The 19,551-nt window shown below is 43.3% G+C and overlaps 1 protein-coding gene and 1 pseudogene across 2 annotated transcripts in view; one reads left to right on the top strand and one right to left on the bottom strand.

Annotated features, from left to right (window-relative positions):
- LOC121274370 (zinc finger protein 420-like) overlaps window positions 1-19,551 on the bottom strand; it is a 97,243-nt gene that overhangs the window by 11,751 nt on the left and 65,941 nt on the right. The window contains exon 1 of one of the 2 annotated variants that reach the window (XM_041181651.1): window positions 14,107-14,130. The exons of the other annotated variant lie outside the window; for it this stretch is intronic. The gene's annotated coding sequence lies outside the window, so the exon portion shown is untranslated. Of the gene's footprint in view, window positions 1-14,106; window positions 14,131-19,551 lie in introns of those variants that run through there. 2 annotated transcript variants of the gene reach the window in all.
- LOC121274333 lies at window positions 216-17,561 on the top strand (annotated as a pseudogene).

Genomic DNA, 19,551 nt, shown 5'->3' with positions numbered 1-19,551 from the left:
GGTTGGTGTCAAGCGCGCATGCTCAAACTACGGGCCCAGTGAGCCCCTTCTGCGCATGCTCGGCCCCCTGCCGAGCGAGCCTCTCGTGCGCATGCCAAGACTCACGCCTATGATCATCACGATGCCCATCAGCCTCTCCTGCGCATGCCCATTACACGCCACCCAATGAGCCTCTCCCGCGCATGCCCCGCGGGCCTCCCGCGCATGCTCATCTCACTGGTCTTCAATGTCCTCATTCAGAAGGAAGTACAGAGGCTGCTAAATGCTGGAAATCTGTAAGATCAGGAAATACTCAGCAGATCAAGCAGCAGCTGTGGACCAGGAAACAGAGTTAACTATTCAACCACAACAAACAGCTGGTAGGAAATTGTAAACTATTAAGTGTGTTCAAAGTAAGAAAGTCTAAATGAAGGTTATTCTGTGTGTGTGACTGCATAGAGTGTGGTTAATAATATTGGTCAGTTACAGCTGCAGATTGACATGTGTAAATATGATGTTGTGGCTATAACAGGGAGCTGGCGCTGAGTATTAAATCTTACTCAGTACAAGGTGTTCAGCAAAGACAGGAAAGGAAAAGAGAGGCTGGCAGTCCTGTTTAAGGAGCGAAGATATCCCAGAGGGAGTCAAGGAAATAATCTATTTAGCTAGAGTAAGGAACAAAAAAAAGGGGATATTACATTGCTCAATGTGGTCTATCGGCCATGAACTGGTGGGAAAGCTGTAGAGGAAATTAGAGATGGATGAGTTATAGAGTAATTATAATGGGGGATTTTAATTGTCTGAATATAGACTGGGATAGTCATAGTGTAACAAGCAGAGAAAGGCAAGAGTTTCTGGAGTGTATTCAGAATTTTCTATCACAGAATTGTTATTGCATAGAGGCCATTTGGCCTGTGTGTCCGCACCGGCTCTCTGAATGAGCAACTCATCTCATGCCAGTCCCTCCTGCCTTCACTATAACCCTGCACATTCTTCCTTTTCAGATTAACAGTCTAGTTCACTTCTGAATGCTTCAATTGAACCTGTTTCCACTCACAGGCAACGTCTTCCACACCCTAACCGCTCGCTCTGTTAAAAATAAATGTTCTCCTCAAATCACTTTTTTTGCTTCTTTTACTAATTACTTCAAATATCTGCACTCTTACTCTCAATTCTTTAGTAAGTGAGAACAGCTTTTCCCTATCTACTCTGTCCAGTCCCCTCATGATTTTGAATACATCTATAAAATCTCTCAACCTTCCCTTCTCTAAGGAAAACAATCCTAACTTTTCCAATCTATCTTCATAACTGAAGTTACTCATCCTGGAACCATTCTTGTGAATCTATTCTGCAACCTCTCTAATGCTTTCACATCCTTCCTAAAGTGCAGTGCCCAGAACTGGATGCAGTATTCTAGCTGAGGCCGAACTAGTGACTTATGTAAATTCCACATAACCTCCAAGACCTATAAATGAAGCCCAGGAGACTGTATGCTTTATTATCTGCTCTCTACCTGTCCCTGCCACCTTCAATGATTTATGCACATATCCAGGAAGCTCTGCTCTTGCACCCCTTTTAGAGATGTATCCTTTATTTTATATTGTCTCTGCATGTTCTTCCTACCAGAAATTCCACAACCCAGAGCTCAAGCTACTGCAACTGACAACATTTCCTGCACAAATGGTTAGCCAGGGCAAAAGAAGCGTCCTGGAGTCCCCTCGTAGCACAGGATGGGTACACTCTAGTTTGGAGCAGCCCTGCCATTTCTCTACATATTAACTGATAACCTTGTTACTGTGATTAAGCTTTATTATTGGAAATAAGTCTTACCAATATTAATTAAGCTTTACTAAAACAAATAAAACTTATTATTAATAAACCTTAGCAATATTGATAAACTCAACGATTACTAACTACACCTTACCACTGGTAATAAACCTTACTTAAGAATAAAAGAAGACTCACCAGCTGCTCATTTGTTACTTGTAACTAATAGTTCAAATTTTTATCATTTTTTAAACTCCCAGTTGTTTAGATTCAGTACTTAAACAGCACTACTCACCATCCAATCACCTTATGATATTCCCGTCATAAATTAAATCACGATTTTTTTTTTTAAACCTGGTGTTCTCCAGCAGCTTTCTCAGGTATCCTCTCTCTCTCTCTCCGACATGGTCCTATAGGTCTGCTGTATCGTATCCTCTCCCAGGTAACTCTAGGCCCCAATTGTCGTTCTGTATTTACTACCTCTCCCTCTGCAGCGTGTTCCTTACAGGTTCGCCATCTCCTCTCTCTCCCAGTGTTACGAGTTTAAAAAAGGTGGTATTTGTATATTTTAGACTCTCAGTTTAGCTGTACACTCCATAATACACAAACCCAAATTGCCTTTGAAACTGTTTGAATTCGACTTAGATACAACCATCAGGCAAGGACTCAGACACCACATCAGTAAATAGTATTGAAATTTATTAATTATAAGCAAGTTTTAGAAACTTATCAACTAACTGGGGCAGAATATAGGTAAAGTATACTTATCAATGAAACTCTATCAACTCCACATACAAACATACGAATTAGAAGCAGGAGTGAGGGCCACTCGGCCCCTCGAGCCTGCTCCACCATTCAATAAGATCGTGGCTGATCTGAATGTAACCTCAAGCCCACATTCCTGCCTACCCCTGATAACCTTTCACCCCCTTGCTTATCAAGAATCTATCTAGCTCTGCCTTAAAAATATTCAAAGATTCTGCTTCCAGCACCTTTTGGAGGAAGAGAGTTCTTTGCTACCCTCTGAGAAAAAAATTTCTCACCTGTCTTAAATGAGCGACCCTTTATTTTTAAATAGTGATCACTAGTTCTAGAATTCCCCATAAGAGGAAACATCCTCTCCACATCCACCCTGTCAAGACTCCTCAGGATCTTAAAGGTTTGAATTAAGTCGCCTCTTACTCTTCTAAACTCCAGTGGATACAAGCCTAACCTATCCAGCCTTTCCTCATAAGACAACCCACCCATTCCTGGTATTAGCCTAGTAAACCTTCTCTGAACAGCTTCTAACACATTTACATCTTTCCTTAAATAGTGAGACCAATATTGTACACAGTACCCCAGATGTGGTCTCACCAATGCCCTGTACAACTGAAACATAGCCTCCCTACTTTTGTAATCAATACTCCTCACAATAAATGATAACATTCTATTAGCTTTCCTAATGACCTGCTGTACTTGTATACTAACCTTTTGTGATTCGTGCACTAGGACACCCAGATCCCTCTGACTCTCAGAGCTCCTCAATCTCTCACCATTTAGATAATAAGCTTCTTCCTTCCAAAATGAAGGATTTCACACTTGCCCACTTCATTTGCCAGATCTTTGCCCACTTACTTAAGCTATCTATGTCACTTTGTAGCCTCCTTACGTCCTCAACAATTTACTTTCCTACCCACCTTTGTCTTGTCAGCAAATGTAGCCACTATTCCTTTGGTCCCTTCATCCAAGTCATTTATATAAATTGTAAAAAGTTGAGGCCCCAGCACTGATCCCTGTGGCACACCACATCCTGCCAACCAGAAAAAGACCCATTTATGCCAAATCTGCTTTCTGTTAGCTAGCCAATTTTCCACAATAACGTTTGATGTGGCACTTTATCAAATGCCTTCTGGAAGTCTAAGTACAGTACATCCACCAGTTCCCTTTTATCCACAGCACCTGTGACTCCTTGAAAGAACTCTAATAATTTGGTTAAACATGATTTCCCTTTTACAAAACCATGTTGACTCAGCCTCATTGCCTTGAATTTTTCTAAGTGTCCTGCTATAACATCTTTAATAATAGCTTCTAACATTTTCCCTTTGTCAGATGTTAGGCTATAGTTTCCTGCTTTCTGTCTTCCATCCCACTTTTTGAATAAAGGAGTTATATATGCTATTTTCCAATCTAATGGAACCTTCCCCGAATCTAAGGAATTTTGGTAAATTAAAACCATTGCGTCAATTATCTCACTAGCCACTTCTTTCAAGACCTTAGGGTGAAGTCCATCTGGACCTGGGGATTTGTCAGCCCGCAGCCCCAACAGTTTGCTCAATCCCATTTCCCTGGTGATTGTAATTTTCCCCGAGTTCCTCCTTCCCTTCTATTTCCTGATCTACAGCCATTTCCAGGATGTTACTTGTGTCCTCTATAGTGAAGACTGAAGCAAAGTACCTGTTTAATTCATCTGCCATCTCTCTACTTTCCATTATCAGTTCCCCAGACACACTCTCTATGGGACCAACGCTCACATTGTTAACTCTGTTCTTTTTTAAACAAACTCTTACCATCCGTTTTTATATGACGAGCTAGCTTTCTCTCATACTCTAATTTTCCCTCCTAACCTTTTGTCATCGTTTGCTGTTCTTTCAAATGAGTGATCAATCCAAGAGAAGTGGACAACAACTTGAACTCCTCAGGCCGACTGAGAAAGTCACTGTCTCCAAGAAGTCCTACACCTTCCCAGGATTTCTACAGGCAGGGAATCTACCACTGAACCGGTCCCAGTACTAACTACTCATCTGCCCTGAAGCTCAGTAGAAACGACCTTTACTGACAAGATACTCAACTATCTCCAAATACTTGATTACACACAGATCGTTCCCGCAATCCCTTTTTTTATACTCAAAAGATGTTGTACACTCACCTTAGACAAGTTGTTGGAAATGGCAGATTGGCCTCTAACTTATCAATAATGTGATAAGACTTAATTCCATTGGTTCTGGCTAATTATGCACATTGTCTTAAACTTAAGACAATGCCTTCCTTTAAGCTATATCTCTTATCCTGATCTCTTTACAGGAGTCCCATTCATTAAGACAGACTCAACAACCAAGTGTGTGTTCCTGATAGGGAGGGAGTCCACGGCTCACCCCATTTCGTTCCCAGCTCTGACTGCACTTTAACTTTCTCATAAGAAAAAGTAATGGAGTAATACAAAAATAACAAAGTGACTTCTAGTTAACTACTGATTCTTAAATACTTAGCCTTCAATTAAGTGAGGTACACTATTTGGTCAATCATCTGTTGTGAGTTAGTGAGTGCTTCGTAATACTGTTTTGGGTTCATTTGTTGTAAAATGTTAACAATATCAAAATGGCTTCTTATCTCAGTGCCAGCACAAAATGGTATTTAACCTTGTTAGCTTGTTACAATGAATATAACTTAAATTAGCCTGAAAATGGCTGGGTTACACTAAACTCTTTTATTTATACCAGGTAAAATTCTACATCAATATGTTTCCAATCCATTGAGAAAGGAGGCACTACTGGACCTGGTTCCTGGGAATGAGGTGGGTCCAGTGTTCGTGGGAAAACATTTAAAAGACAGTGATCATTGTATCATGAAGTTTAGGTTGGCTATGGAAAAGGGCAAAGAACAATCCAGAGTACGAATAATTAACTGGGGGAAAACCAACTTCAGTGGGGTACATAAGAAATAGGAACAGGAGTAGACCATTCGGCCCCTCGAGCCTGCCATGCCGTTCAATAAGATCATGGCTGATCATCTTGTGTTTCGATTTCCACTTACCATCTAAGCCCAATAACAATAGATTTTTGTTAGGCAAGGGAATCAATCTATCTCTGCCTTAAAAATATTCGATGACCCCGCCTCCACTACCTTCTGAGGCAGAGAGTTCCATAGTCGCACAGCCCTCAGAGAAAAAATTTCTCCTCATCTCTGTACTAAAAGGGTGACCCCTAATTTTAAAACAATGCCCCTTAGTTCTGGACTCATCCACAAGAGGAAACATCCCTTCAACGTCCACCTTGTCAAGGCTGTTCAGGGTCTTGTATACTTCAATCAAATTAGTCTTCACTCTTTTAAACTCCAGTGGAAACAAGCCCAGCCTGTCCAACCTTTCCTCACAAGACAACCCACTCATTCCAGGCGTCAAACTTGTAAACCTCCTTTGGATCAACTGGATTCAAAGGTTGGCAGGTAAAACTTAACTCAACAATAAGCTGTCTTTAAAGAACGCTCTTTAAAGGGAACGTGTGGCCTGAAGCTCAGCTGGGGGTGAAATATGACACCAAGGTTGAGACCAGTCTTGCCCAGTCTCGCACAGTTGCCAAGGAGAGGGATGAGGTCGGTGGCTAGGGATTAAAGTTTGTAGTGAGGATGGGAGACACTGGCTTCAGTCATACCAACATTTAATTGGAGCAAATTTTTGTTCATCCAGTGCTGGATGCCAGACAAGTTGTTAAGTGACTTGGAGAGAAACTTAGATGATGGTGTTCACATATACATACTACCCTTGTCCTTCTGGGTGGTGAGGATCGAGGGTTCATCAGGTCCTGTTCTGGTTGACTTTTCCTTATATAAAATCTCTCCTTCACCCACTGCTCCTCCATAGAGGCCAGAATCTTGTGTAGGTACAGACCAGGTGGCAGGTTCCATTCCCTGAAGAACATTAGTGAACCAGTTGGGTTTTTATGACAATCCACCAGCTTTCAGAATCACTTGTTCGTAGTGTCAGCCCCTCAAATAATCAGATTCATTCAGCTCAATTTCCTTGATGTTTCGCTCGATTCTCTCACACTCCGTTTTTTCTGTTTTGAATCAATTTCACAGGGCATTGGGATTTGCATTCAGGAAACTCAGACATTACATCACGCTCTGAAGGAATCGGCTAATTTATTGGAACCTGATTATCGTTGGTGTGAACATGGAAGGAATAAGCACTGTTCACAGTGGGGAGAAACCGTCCACGCGTTCTGTGCGTGGACGAGCCTTCAGCCAATCATCTGCCCTGTTGAGACAGAAGCACGGTCACTCCAGTGAGAAACCCTGGAAATGTAGGCACTGCGGAAAGTTATTCGGTTGCCCATCTGTGCTGGAAATTCATCAACGCATTCACACTGGCGAGAGGCCGTACACCTGCCCGGCTTGTGGGAAGGAATTCACTCAGTCATCCAGCTTGCTGATACACCAGCGCATTCACACCGGGGAGAGACCATTCAAGTGCACCGTGTGTGGAAAGGGATTCACTGTGTCATCCGGCCTGATGAAACACCAGCGAGTTCACACTGGGGAGAGGCCGTTCACCTGCTCTGAATGTGGGAAGGGGTTCACTCAGTTAGGCAACCTGAAGACACATCAGCGAATTCACACGGGAGAGAAGCCATTTACATGCTCCACATGTGGGAAGGCATTCACTGTGCATTCCCACCTGCAGGAGCACCGACGAGTTCACACTGGGGAGAGGCCATTCGTCTGCTATGAGTGTGGGAAGGGATTTGTTAATTCATCCCACCTGCTGAGCCATCAGCGAGGTCACACTGGGGAGAGACCATTCACTTGCTCCAAATGTGGGAAGGGATTCACTCGGTCATGCTACCTGCTGAGTCACCAGCGAGTTCACAATCAACCACAGTGATTGGATTTTGCTATTAACCAGATCCAGAACTTAACCATGCTCATTAGTGTCAGTTTCTGCTGATGTTAATAAACTCCAGCCTCCTGTCCAGTTATAGATGTTAACACTCTGGATAAAAATCAAATCTGTCTCGAACACAAGTTGTGTTGTGTTGGGTTTGTCACCTCCCAAATCCCAGCCAATCTTTCCCAGAAATCCATCTTTGATTCCTTCCAATCAGATTTCCACCCCTGCCACAGTACCAAAGCTTATCTTCTCAAAGTCACAATGGCAGCCTTTATCACTGACCGTGGTAAACTCCTGCATCGTCCTTCTCAACCTGTCTGCAGCCTTTGACACAGTTGACCAGACCATCCTCCTCCAACACCTCTCACTTGGTTCCATTCTTACCTATCTAATCGCAGCCAGAGAACCACATGCAATGGCTTCTCTTCCCTCTCTCATGTCCTTACCTGTGACTATCATCTCCCAAGATCGATCCTTGACACCCTCCTCTTTCTCATCTACGCACTGCCAGTAAGTCCTATCATATGAAAACACATTAGTTTCCAGATGTACACTAACACAACCCGGCTCTACTCACCACCGCCTCTCCTGACTCCTCCACTGTTGGACTGCTCACCCAACACCCAATAACAGAAGAATATCAATTTCTTCCAATTAAATACGAAAGAGACTGAAGTCATTATCCTCAGTGACAAATTCCGTTTCCAGACTATTGACTCCATTGCTCTGCCAGGGAGCTGCTTGAGACTGATAGGTGACAGATGAAGTTCAATGCGGAGAAGTGTGAGGTGATGCATTTTGGTAGGAAGGTCATGGACAAACAATATAAAATAAAGGGTGAAATTTTGAAGGGGGTGCAGGAGCAACAGGACCTGATTGTATATGTGCACAGATCATTGAAGCTGGCAGGACAGGTGGAGAGAGCAGTTAATAAAGCATTCAGTATCTTGGGCTTTATTAATCGGGACATAGAGTACGAGAGCAAGGAGGTTATGCTGAAATTACATAAGTCACTCATTAGACCTCAGCTGGAGTACTGTGTACAGTTCTGGGCGCTACATTATAGGAAGGATGTGAACACATTGGAGAGAGTGCAGAAGAGGTTTACAAGAATAGTCCCAGGGGTGAGAAACTTCAGCTATGAAGATAGATTGGAGAAGTTGGGACTGTTCTCCTTGGAGAGAAGAAAGCTCAGAGGAGATTTGATCAGGATGCTCAAAATCATGAGGGAGCTGGACAGAGTTGGTAGGGAAAAGTTGTTCCCGCTCGAAAAAGTATCAAGAATAAGAGGGCACATATTTAAAATGATTTGCAAAAGATGTGACGTGAGAAATAATTTTTTCATACAGCGAGTGGTCCGGGTCTGGAATGCTCTTGAATGCTCAATCGAGGCATTCAAGAGGGAATTAGATGATTATGTGAATAGAAACAATGCAGGGGCCCAGGGAAAAGGCATGGCAATGGCACTAGTTCATAATGCTCATTTGGAGAGCCGGTGCAGACACAAAGGGCTGAATGGCTTCCTTCTGTGCCATTAAAATTCTGCGAATCACTCTGCTCCTAATCTTGCTGTCATAGTTAACCCCAATATAAGTTTCTGACCACATTGTGGGTGTCCTCACACCACATGGACTGCAATGACTCTAACCTCCAGAAGGACAAGGGTAGTACACGCATGGGAACACCAATGCCTGAAGTTCCCCTCCAAGCCACTCACCATCCTGACTTAGAAATATATCAATGTTCCTTCACTGTCACTGGGTCAAAATCCTGGAATTCCCTTCCAAACAGCACGGTGGGTGTACCTGCACCACATGGACTGCAGCAGTTCATGACGGCAGCTCACCACCACCTTCTCAAGAAGCACTTAGGGCAATAAATGCCGGCCTTCCCAGTGATGCCCAGATCCCGTGAAAAAATCATGAATTAGCTCTTGGACAAGCTAAGCCTCAATCTTAAAATTCCCTTTTTTTCAATCCCTCCATGGCTTTCCCTATCTCTGTAATCTCCTGCACTTCAACAACCTTCTGAGATCGCTGCACTCATCCAGTTCTGGCCTTTTGAACATCCCTGATTTTAATCACTCCACCATTGGCGGCCGTGCCTTCAACTACCTAGGCCTGAAGCTCTGGAATTCACTCTCTAAACCCCTCAGTCTCTCTACCTGTCTGTCCTGATTGAGGCTGCTCATTAGAACTTACCTCTTCCACAAGATTTTGGCCATTGGCCCAACTATCGCCTTATGTGCCTTACTATCAAATTTTGCTTTATAACGTTACTGTGGAGCACCTTGGGACATTTTGTTCTGTGAAAAGCGTTATGAAGAAGCTCGACCACCATCGAGGACAAAGCAACCTGCATTATTGATACCCCATCCACAAATCTTCACTCCCTCCACCACCGAGACACAGTAGCAGCAGTGTGTGTACCGTCTACAAGATGCACTGCAGCAACTCACCAAGCCTCCTTAGATAGCACCTTCCAAACCCAGGACCTCTACCATCTAGAAGGATAAAGGCAGCAGCTGCATGGGAACACCACCCCACCACCTGAAGTTCCCCTCCGAGCCACTCACCGCCCTGACTTGGAAATATATCGGCCGTGCCTTCACTGTCGCTGGGTCAAAATCCTGGAACTCCCTCCCTAACAGCACAGTGGGTGTACCTACACCACGTGCACTGCAGCGGCTCAAGAAGGCAGCTCACCACCACCTTCTCAAGGGGCAATTAAGGATGGGCAATAAATACTGGCCCAGCCAGTGCCACCCACATCGCATAAATGAATAAACATAAATGCAAGTTGTTATGGTATCATGGCAGCTAGTTTTTGCACAATAAGATTCCACAAACAGCAATTAGTGATTAATCAGGGTTTTTTTGTTTTGGTGGTGTTAGTAAAAGACCAGAATCGGCCTCACTGCACCAGGAAAACTCCACTGTGGCCAGGATGTGGAGTTGTTGAGACCGCCTGAGCTGAGAGTGGAGCTAACTGAGCGCTCGAAGCTTCAGTGTACCTTCTCGAACCACTGTCTGGTTCTTTCTTCTTAATTTGCTGACTCTCATTTGAAGTTTTTTCTGCAGTAAGATTTGGAATATTGATGTGGGAAATAAAGGGTTAATATGATCACAGTGTTACTTATGAAAGCAGTTTCTCTCATTTTAGTGCACTTGTGATTCCATGGAATACAAGGCTATGGGCCTAATGCGGGACAACGGGATTAGAATAGTTCGGTACTTGCTTGACCGGCGCAGACTCGATAGGCCTTTCTCTGTGCTGTAGACCTCTGACTCTATTTTGCCACTGCAACTGTCGGCCTGCACAGCTGGTCTGTTTTTCCTATGTGTTTTGCTAGAGATGAAGTTACTGTAGTTGATAAGCTGAAGCCGTTTTTCCACAGTTGTACTTTTTGGCTAGCTTGCTTGCCTGTGAGAGTGTCATAAGGTGTGCTTACCAGGGAAAGATGAAGGCCAGAAGTAGACAAAATAAGATCGGGCATGCAGCCAGCTGAATCTCTACTGTGTATAAATAAGTGTTACTGTAACTGCTTGTTTGTAATAAAGAGCTTCTGACTTTAACCATTTCCGGACTCTGAGCAGCTTTTGTCCCACAACAAATATTAATCTGAATTTCATTTTTTAGAGTAAAATTTGCAACTTTTGAATGGGCTATGAAAGAAAGTTCTCAGGTTCATTTCACACCTTTGGAACGTTGCAAAGTGATTCACAATCAATGATGGATGGAAGAATGACGAGAGAGTTTAAACTAAATGCTACTATTTTAACTAGAGTGCAGCAAAAGTAAGACCCGGGAGTGTATGGACATGAATCTATGACAGTTGCAGGCCAAGTTGATTAAACACGTTGAAAACAATGTTATCAGGTGCTATTAATAGAGACATGAAGTACTAGAGCAGGAACATTCTACTGAATCTGCATCAATCACTGACTGATCCTCAGCTGAAGCACTGTGTTCAATTCTAAGCACTATACTTCAATTCTGAGCACTATACTTCAGGAACAATGTCAAGGATGTGGAAAGGGTGCATGGAAAACTTATCAAAACAGTGTCAGGGATGAGGGGTTTCAGTAATGTGCAGACTGGAGAAGCTAGAATTGTTCTCCTCAGAACAGAAAACATGCAAAGATACGAAATAGAAGCAGAAGTAGGCCATTCGGCCCATCGAGCTTGGAGATTATAGCAGTGTTTCAAGGCCAAATGAAAAATACAACTATAGATGTGTCAGGAATCAACTGTATTCACGTGGGGATTGTTAACATGGGAGCATAGGATATATTTACTACCATATATAGGCGTTATATAAATTCAAACTATTGTTGACTGTGGGCAGAGATTCAGTTGCCTGTCTGAGCGGGAACTCATGGCTATAGGCACACCAGGGAGAGAAAGTGTTCTTCAGCTGAGTATGGATTCACTGGGTCATCCCATTTACTGGCACAGCAGAATGGGAAAGAGAGTCATTAATTTACCCCACCTGCTGGCATTCTACCGAGTTCATATTTAATTGTAGGGGTTAATTCTTGTTATTGCTGCTGTCAATCATATCCAAGATACAATAGTAGTGGTGCAGCAACATATAATAATTTCATGATGTTTCTCTGGTTTATGGGGCTAAGTATAATTTTGGTCTGTCTGTGTAATTTAATTACATTTGAAGTGCAAGCTTGACATGCTAATGAGTAATGGATGCTGGCTTAGCATGTAAGGTGTGAAGGGAATTTGCATTGTTTGATAAATGAAGGGATTTGGATTTCAAAGGGATCTTAGTCTGTTTACAACTAACCAGATAAACAAAGCTAAGCAGTGTGTTCATTTTTCCCAAAGGTTTCTGGCAATATTGGCAACATGAAAGTTTTAACACTATGAGGAAGATACAGTTTCAAAGACATATGGAACAATAGAATTTACATATTTAAAAGAGAGAAAAATATATAAAGGTGAACGAAAGGCTAACAGGAATATGTGAAATAGCCTTAATGAAATGTATGCATGAGTCTATATAACAAAACTGAAGTTGGGGAAACACCATTTGGAATTCCACTGTCAAGTGGCTATTGTGTTAACTCACTGGTTCTGTTTCAAATCTAAAATCTGCTTGGATCGTTGCCTTAAAGGGAGTGTAACTGCGGGTCAGGTTAATTAAGAATTTTAGGAGTTATTATAGTAGTAATTGTAGTCTTATGTATGTGCTTAATCTTTTATTTTGTTAATAAACATTTCAATTTTTAAAAATCTCTAAAGGTCCTGGTGGACTCATTATTTCTGAATTAAGTGCACACATCTCATAACACAACAAATTGCAAAACCATTATGATCACACGACCAAGTTTCCTTTGTAGATTTCGTCCACCTGACACATCATAACAAGCAGAATGTGGATTTCTGTCTCCAGCACCTCAATTTTTCCCTCATTTCTCTGACTACAACTGGATAAATGTCTTGGATCTGGCTGGATTGTGACTTCTTTTGATCTATAAAAAGCTGTTTTGACTCTGAAGCCCAATATTCCCCTGACTTTGTTGAAGGCCGTTCCAATGTTCCAGGACGTCTGTTGTACAATACCTAGCAGGTGTTAGCCCTTTTGCATCTTCATAAATTACAACACTATTCCTGACGTTCATGTGCTGCCTAGCGTTCCTTGCCATGAATTTCATGTGCTGCCTAGCGTTCCTTGCCATGAATTTCATTTGCAGATCCGTAAGCAATGGACTTGCTGCCATTTGAACAAAACTATTTCCACTCCTAAGGCTCGACTGATTGTTTAATAGTTGTTATGGCATCATAGCACTCGGACCGGATGACGGCATAAGAGTTGATTATTTCTAAATTATCCACATCAATAGGAACAGGAAAAAATAATCGACCTGAGCACATTCTCTAGGCTGCCACTCTTGTGTGACATTGAGGGACTTTTACACTTGTAAGAGACAGTATCCTTCAGATGGAACTTGTGGAGGCTCTAGCCACAATCTTCCTTAGATAGCTGTACTGCAAAAGTACTGATAGATTACAAATATTCCACCCCTGTTCAACAACACAGCACTTGCAGGCTAATCAGTTTAACACCATTGACCTAGGTCATTAATAGGAAGAGCATGTGTTCCAACACTGACACTACAAGCCTTCCCATAGTCCAAAAAAGAATGCATTAATCACTACTCTGTTTCCTGTCACTAAGCCAATGTTGTATCCTTGTTGCTACCATCACTCTTATTCCATGTGCTATAAATTTGATCACGTCCATTATGTGGTACGTTATCAAATACCTTTCACTAGCATTTCCAAATATTTCCTCATTAGTCTCCATTTACAGGTGCTTCTTCACCAGTCTCCATTTAAAGATGCCCCCTTCAAGTCTCCATTGCTTCTTCATTTACAGATATTCCCTCAAGCAGACCCTATTTCTCCTCAATTTAGATACTCCCTCAAGCAGACCCCATTTCTCTTCCATTTACAGACGCTCCCTCAAGCAGACCCCATTTTTCCTCCATTGACAGACGCTCCCTGAATTCCTGAGTTTCCGACACTCCCTGTCTGGCGCCGGGCCGTTTGGTGGCAATTTGAGCCGGGGCAGGTCCTGAGAAACTGGCTGTTGAATAGAGTTTAATGCGTTATTTTTAACATGACTTAAAGATGCGCTCAGACTTTGTGCAGCCCGACTTCCTCCGGGCTTATTAACCCCGCTTCACTCTTACCTGCATCAAACGGGCGCCCAACAGCGCGCATGCTCAGGCCACACTGCCCAGTGAGTCTCTCCCGCGCATGCTCAGGCCACAATGCCCAGAGAGTCTCTCCCGCGCATGCTCATCTCACTAATCTTCAAGCCCTCATTCAGAAGCAAGTACAGAGGCTGCTAAATGTTGGAAATCTGTAAGATCAGGAAATACTCAGCAGATCAAGCAGCAGCTGTGGACCAGGAAACAGAGTTAACTATTCAACCACAACAAACAGCTGGTAGGAAATAGTAAACTATTAGGTATGTTCAAAGTAAGGTCCAAATGAAGGTTATTCTGTGTGTGTGTGAATGCACAGATTGTGGTTAATAATATTGGTGAGTTACCGGTGCAGATTGACATGTGTAAATATGATGTTGTAGGTGTAAGGGAAAGCTGGCTCCTTATAGGTCCGCTGTCTCTAGGTTCTAGATCAATATGTTTCCATTCCAATGAAAAAGGAGGCACTGATGCACCTGGTTCTTGTGAATGAGGTGGGCCAAGTGGATCAAGTATCAGTGGGAGAACATTTAGAAAACAGTGATCGTTGTATCATGCAGTTTAGGTTGGCTATGGAAAAGGACAGAGAATAATCCAGAGTACAAATAATTAACTGGGGGGAAAACCATCATTAATGGGGTAAGAATGGATCTGGGCTGGAAAAATTGGATTCAAAGGTTGACAGGAAAACCTTTAACTCTACACTGAGCTGACATTAAAGAGTTGCAGACACATGGGAACAACACCATCTGGAAGTTCCCCTCTAAGCCGCTCACCATCGCCATTCCTTCACTGTCGCTGGGTCAAAATCCTGGAACTCCCTCCCTAACAGCACTGTGGGTGTACCTACACCACAGGGACTGCAGCGGTTCAAGATGGCAGCTCACCTCCATCTTCTTGCTTAAAGTGAACATGGGGCTGAAGCTCAGCTGGGGGTGGGGGGTGTGCCCAGTATCACACAGTTGCCTAGGAGAGGGGTGAGGTCGGTGGCTAGGGAATAGAATTTGTAATAGGGATGAGAGACTCTGGCTTCAGCCGTACAAACATTAAATTGGAGCAAAGTTCTGTCCCTCCAGTGCTGGATGCCAGACAAGTTAGTAAGTGACTTGGAGAGAAGCTTGCAGGTGATGGTGTTTGCATACACATGCTGCTATTGTCCTTCTGGGTGGTGAGGATCGAGGGTTCATCAGGTCCTGTTCCGGTTGAATTTTCCTTATATAACATCCCTCCTTCGCCCACTGCTGCTGTCTCCCTTCTCTCTCCTCCATAGAGGCCAGAATCTTGTGTAGGTACAGACCAGGTGGCAGGTTCCATTCCCTGAAGAACATTAGTGAACCAGTTGAGTTTATATGACAATCCACCAGCTTTCATGATCACTTGTTCTGAGTGTCAGCCCCACAAATAATCAGGTTCATTCAGCTCAATTTCATTGATGTTTTAATGGATTCTCTCATGCTCCATTTTTTGTGTTTTAAATCAATTTCACAGGGCATTGGGAATTGCATTCAGAAAACTCAGACATTACATCACACTCTGAAGGAGTTGGCTAAATTATTGGAACCTGATTATCGTTGGTGTGAACATGGAAGGAATAAGCACAGTTCACAGTGGGGAGAAACCGTACACATGTTGTGTGTGTGCACGAAGCTTCAGCCAATCGTCTGCCCCGTTGAGACAGAAGCACAGTGACTCCAGGGAGAAACCGTGCAAGTGTGTGCACTGCAGGAAGGTATTCAGTTACCCATTTGTGCTGGATTACATCAACGCATTCACACTGGCGAGAGGCCGTACGTCTGCCCCATGTGTCGGAAGGAATTCAGTCATTCATCCAGCCTGAGGATACACCAGCAGAGTTACACCAGGAAGAGACCATTCAAGTGCTCTGTGTGTAGAAAGGGATTCACTATGTCAACCGACCTGCTGAAACACAACCGAGTTCACACTGGGGAGAGGCCGTTCACCTGCTCCAAATGTGGGAAGGGATTCACTCAGTTAGGCAACCTGCAGACGTATCAGTGAATTCACACGGGAGTGAAGCCATTTATATGCTCCACATGTGGGAAGGCATTCACTGTGTATTCCCACCTGCAGGAACACCAGCGAGTTCACACAGGGGAGAGACCATTTGTCTGCTGTGAGTGTGGGAAGGTATTCATTAACTCATCCCACCTGCTGAGTCACCAGCGAGGTCACACTGGGGAGAGACCATTCACTTGCTCTGATTGTGGGAAGGGATCCACTCAGTCATGCTACCTGCTCAGTCACCAGCAAGTTCACAACTAACTACAGTGATTGGATTTTGCTGTTAATCACATCCAGGACTGAACCATGCTCATTGGGGTCAGTTTCTGCTGACATTAATAAACTCTAGCCCCATATCCAGTTATAGATGTTAATACTCTGGATAAAAGTCAAATCTATCTCGAACACTAAGTTGTGTTGTGTTTGGTTTGTCACTTCCCAAATCCCAGCCAATCTTTCCCAGAAATCCATCTTTGATTCTTCCAATCAGATTTCCACCCCTGCCACAGTACCAAAGCTTGTCTTCTCAAAGTCACAATGGCAGCCTGTATCACTGACCGTGGTAAACTCCTGCCTCGTCCTTCTCGACCTGTCTGCAGCCTTTGACACAGTCGACCAGACCATCCTCCTCCAACACCTCTTACCTGGTTCCATTCTTACCTATCCAATCGCAGCCAGAGAACCACAGGCAATGGCTTCTCTTCCTCTTCTCAGGCCCTTACCTCTGATTGTCATTCCCCAAGATTGATCCTTGACACCCTCCTGTTTCTCATCTACACACTGCCTGTAAGTCCCATCATATGAAAACACATTAGTTTCCACATGTACACTAACACCAACCCAGCTCTACCTCACCACCACCTCTCCTGACTTCTTCACTGTTGGACTGCTTACCCAATACCCAATAACAGAAGAATATCAATTTCCTCCAATTAAATATTGAAGAGACTAAAGTCATTGTCCTTGGTGACAGCTACAAATTCTGTTTCCTAACGACTGACTCCATCTCTCTACCAGGGAGCCGATTGAGACTGAATCACTCTGCTCCCAATCTTGCTACTGCGTCTTCAACTACCTAGGCCTGAGGATCTGGAATTCCCTCTGTAAACCCCTCGGTCTCTCTACCTGTCTGTCCTGATTGAGGCTGCTCATTAGAACTTACCTCTTCCACAAGATTTTGGCCATTGGCCCTACTATCGCCTTATGTGCCTTACTATCAAATTTTGCTTTATAACGTTACTGTGGAGCACCTTGGGACATTTTGTTGTGTGAAAAGCGTTATGAAGAAGCTTGACCATTGTCGAGGACAAAGCAGCCTGCATTATTAGCACCCCATCCTCAAGCATTCACTCCCTCCATCACCAATGCACAGTAGCAGCAATGTGTACCATCCACAAGATGCACTGCAGGAAATCACCAACCCTTCGTAGCCTGCACATTCCAAACCCAGACCTCTAACATCTAGAAGGACAGGGTCAGCAGACACATGGGAACACCACCACCTGAAGGTCCCTTCCAAGCAACTCACCATCCTGACTTGGAAATATATTGACCATTCCTTCACCGTCGCTCGGTCAAACTCCTGGAACTCCCTCCCTGACAGCACTGTGGCTGTACCCACACTACAGGGACTGCAGTGGTCCAAAAAGGGAGCTCACCATCATCTTCTCGAGGGGCAGTTAAGGATGGGCAATAAATGCTGGCCTAATCAGCGATGCCTACATCCCATGAATCATTAAATATAAATACAAGTTTTACTGTCCCACAGCAGCTAGTTTTTTCACAGTAAGATTCCACAAACAGCAGCCAAGTGATTAATCAGAGTTTTTTGTTTTGGTGGTGTTAGTTAAAGACCCAAATCGGTCCCACTGCACCAGGAAAACTCCACCCTGGGCAGGATGTGGAGTTGTTGAGACTGCCTCAGCTGAGTGTGAAGCTAACTGATCTGTCAAGGCTTCAGTGTCCCTTCTCAAACCACTGTCTGGGATCTTTCTTCTTAATTCGCTGACTTCCAGTTGAAGATATTTCTGAGGTAAAATCTGGAATATTGATGTGGGAAATAAAGGGTTAATATGATCACAATGAATTTTACTTATGAAATCAGTTTCTCTTACTTTATTTTACCACTGCAACTGTTGGCCTACGCTGCTGGTCTGCTTTTCTATATGTGTTTTGCTAGCGATGCAGTTATAAGCTCAAGCTGTTTTCTGTTTTTCCACATTTGTACTTTTTGGCTGGCTTGCTTATCCATGAGAGTGTCTTAGGGTGTGCCTTACCAGGGAAAGATGAAGGCCATAAGCAGACAAAATAAGATCGGGCATGCAGCCAGCTGAATCTGTACTATATATAAATAAATGTCACTGTAACTGCTTGTTTGTAATAAAGATCTTCTGACTTTAACCATCTCCGGACCGAGTGTCTTTTGTCCCACAACGAATATTAATCTGAATTTCATTTTTTGGAACGAAATTTGGAACTTTAAATAGGCTGTGTAAGAGAAAGTTCTCAGTTTCATTTCGCAATTTTCATACCCTCGGAACATCGCAAAGTGATTCACAATCAATGATGCATTTTGGATGGTAGAATGACAAAAGACAGTTTAAACTAAATGCTATTATTTTAACCAGAGTGCAGCAAAAGTAAGACCTGGGAGTGTATCAACATGAATCTTTGTGGCAGGCCAAACTGATTAAACACTTTGAAAACAATATTTATCAGGTGCTATTAATCGAGACATGAAGTACAAGAGCAAGAACATTCTACTGAATCTGTATCAATCACTAACTGATCCTCAACTGAAGCACTGTGTTCAATTCTGAAAACTATACTTCAGGAACAATGTCAAGGATTTGGAAAGGGTGCACAGAAAACTTACCAAAACTGTATCAGGGATGAGGGGTTTCAGTAACGTGCAGACTGGAGAAGCTAGAATTGTTCTCCTCAGAACAGAGAACATATGAAATAGGAGTAGTCCGTTCAGCCTGTTGAGACCAGTGTTTCAAGACTAAATTAAAAACACAAGCACTGACGTCTCAGGAATCAACTCTATTAATGTGGGGATTGTTCATATTTGTGCGAAGGAGCATGGGATATTTTTACTACATTATAGGCCAGAGATTCATTTACCTGTCTGAGCAGGAAACTCATGGCTATAGGCACAACAGGGGGACAGAGTGTTCACCTGCTGAGTGTGGATTCATTGCGTCATCCCATTTACTGGCACAGCCGGACAGTCAAACACAGGGAGGTCATTCAGGTACTTGAAATGCATGAAAGCGATTTATTCAATTTTTTCAACTGTTAACACACCATTTTTAAGATTTGATAGGATCCAATCCGAGCAGAAATTGATGATGGCAATCACATTAACTGGACTTCACTCCAGGTTGGTGCCACCGTGTTGCA

This window comes from Carcharodon carcharias (assembly GCF_017639515.1).
Source record: "Carcharodon carcharias isolate sCarCar2 chromosome 36 unlocalized genomic scaffold, sCarCar2.pri SUPER_36_unloc_1, whole genome shotgun sequence".
NCBI classification, from domain to species: domain Eukaryota; kingdom Metazoa; phylum Chordata; class Chondrichthyes; order Lamniformes; family Lamnidae; genus Carcharodon; species Carcharodon carcharias.
This window is presented reverse-complemented; position numbering and strand designations above follow the sequence as displayed.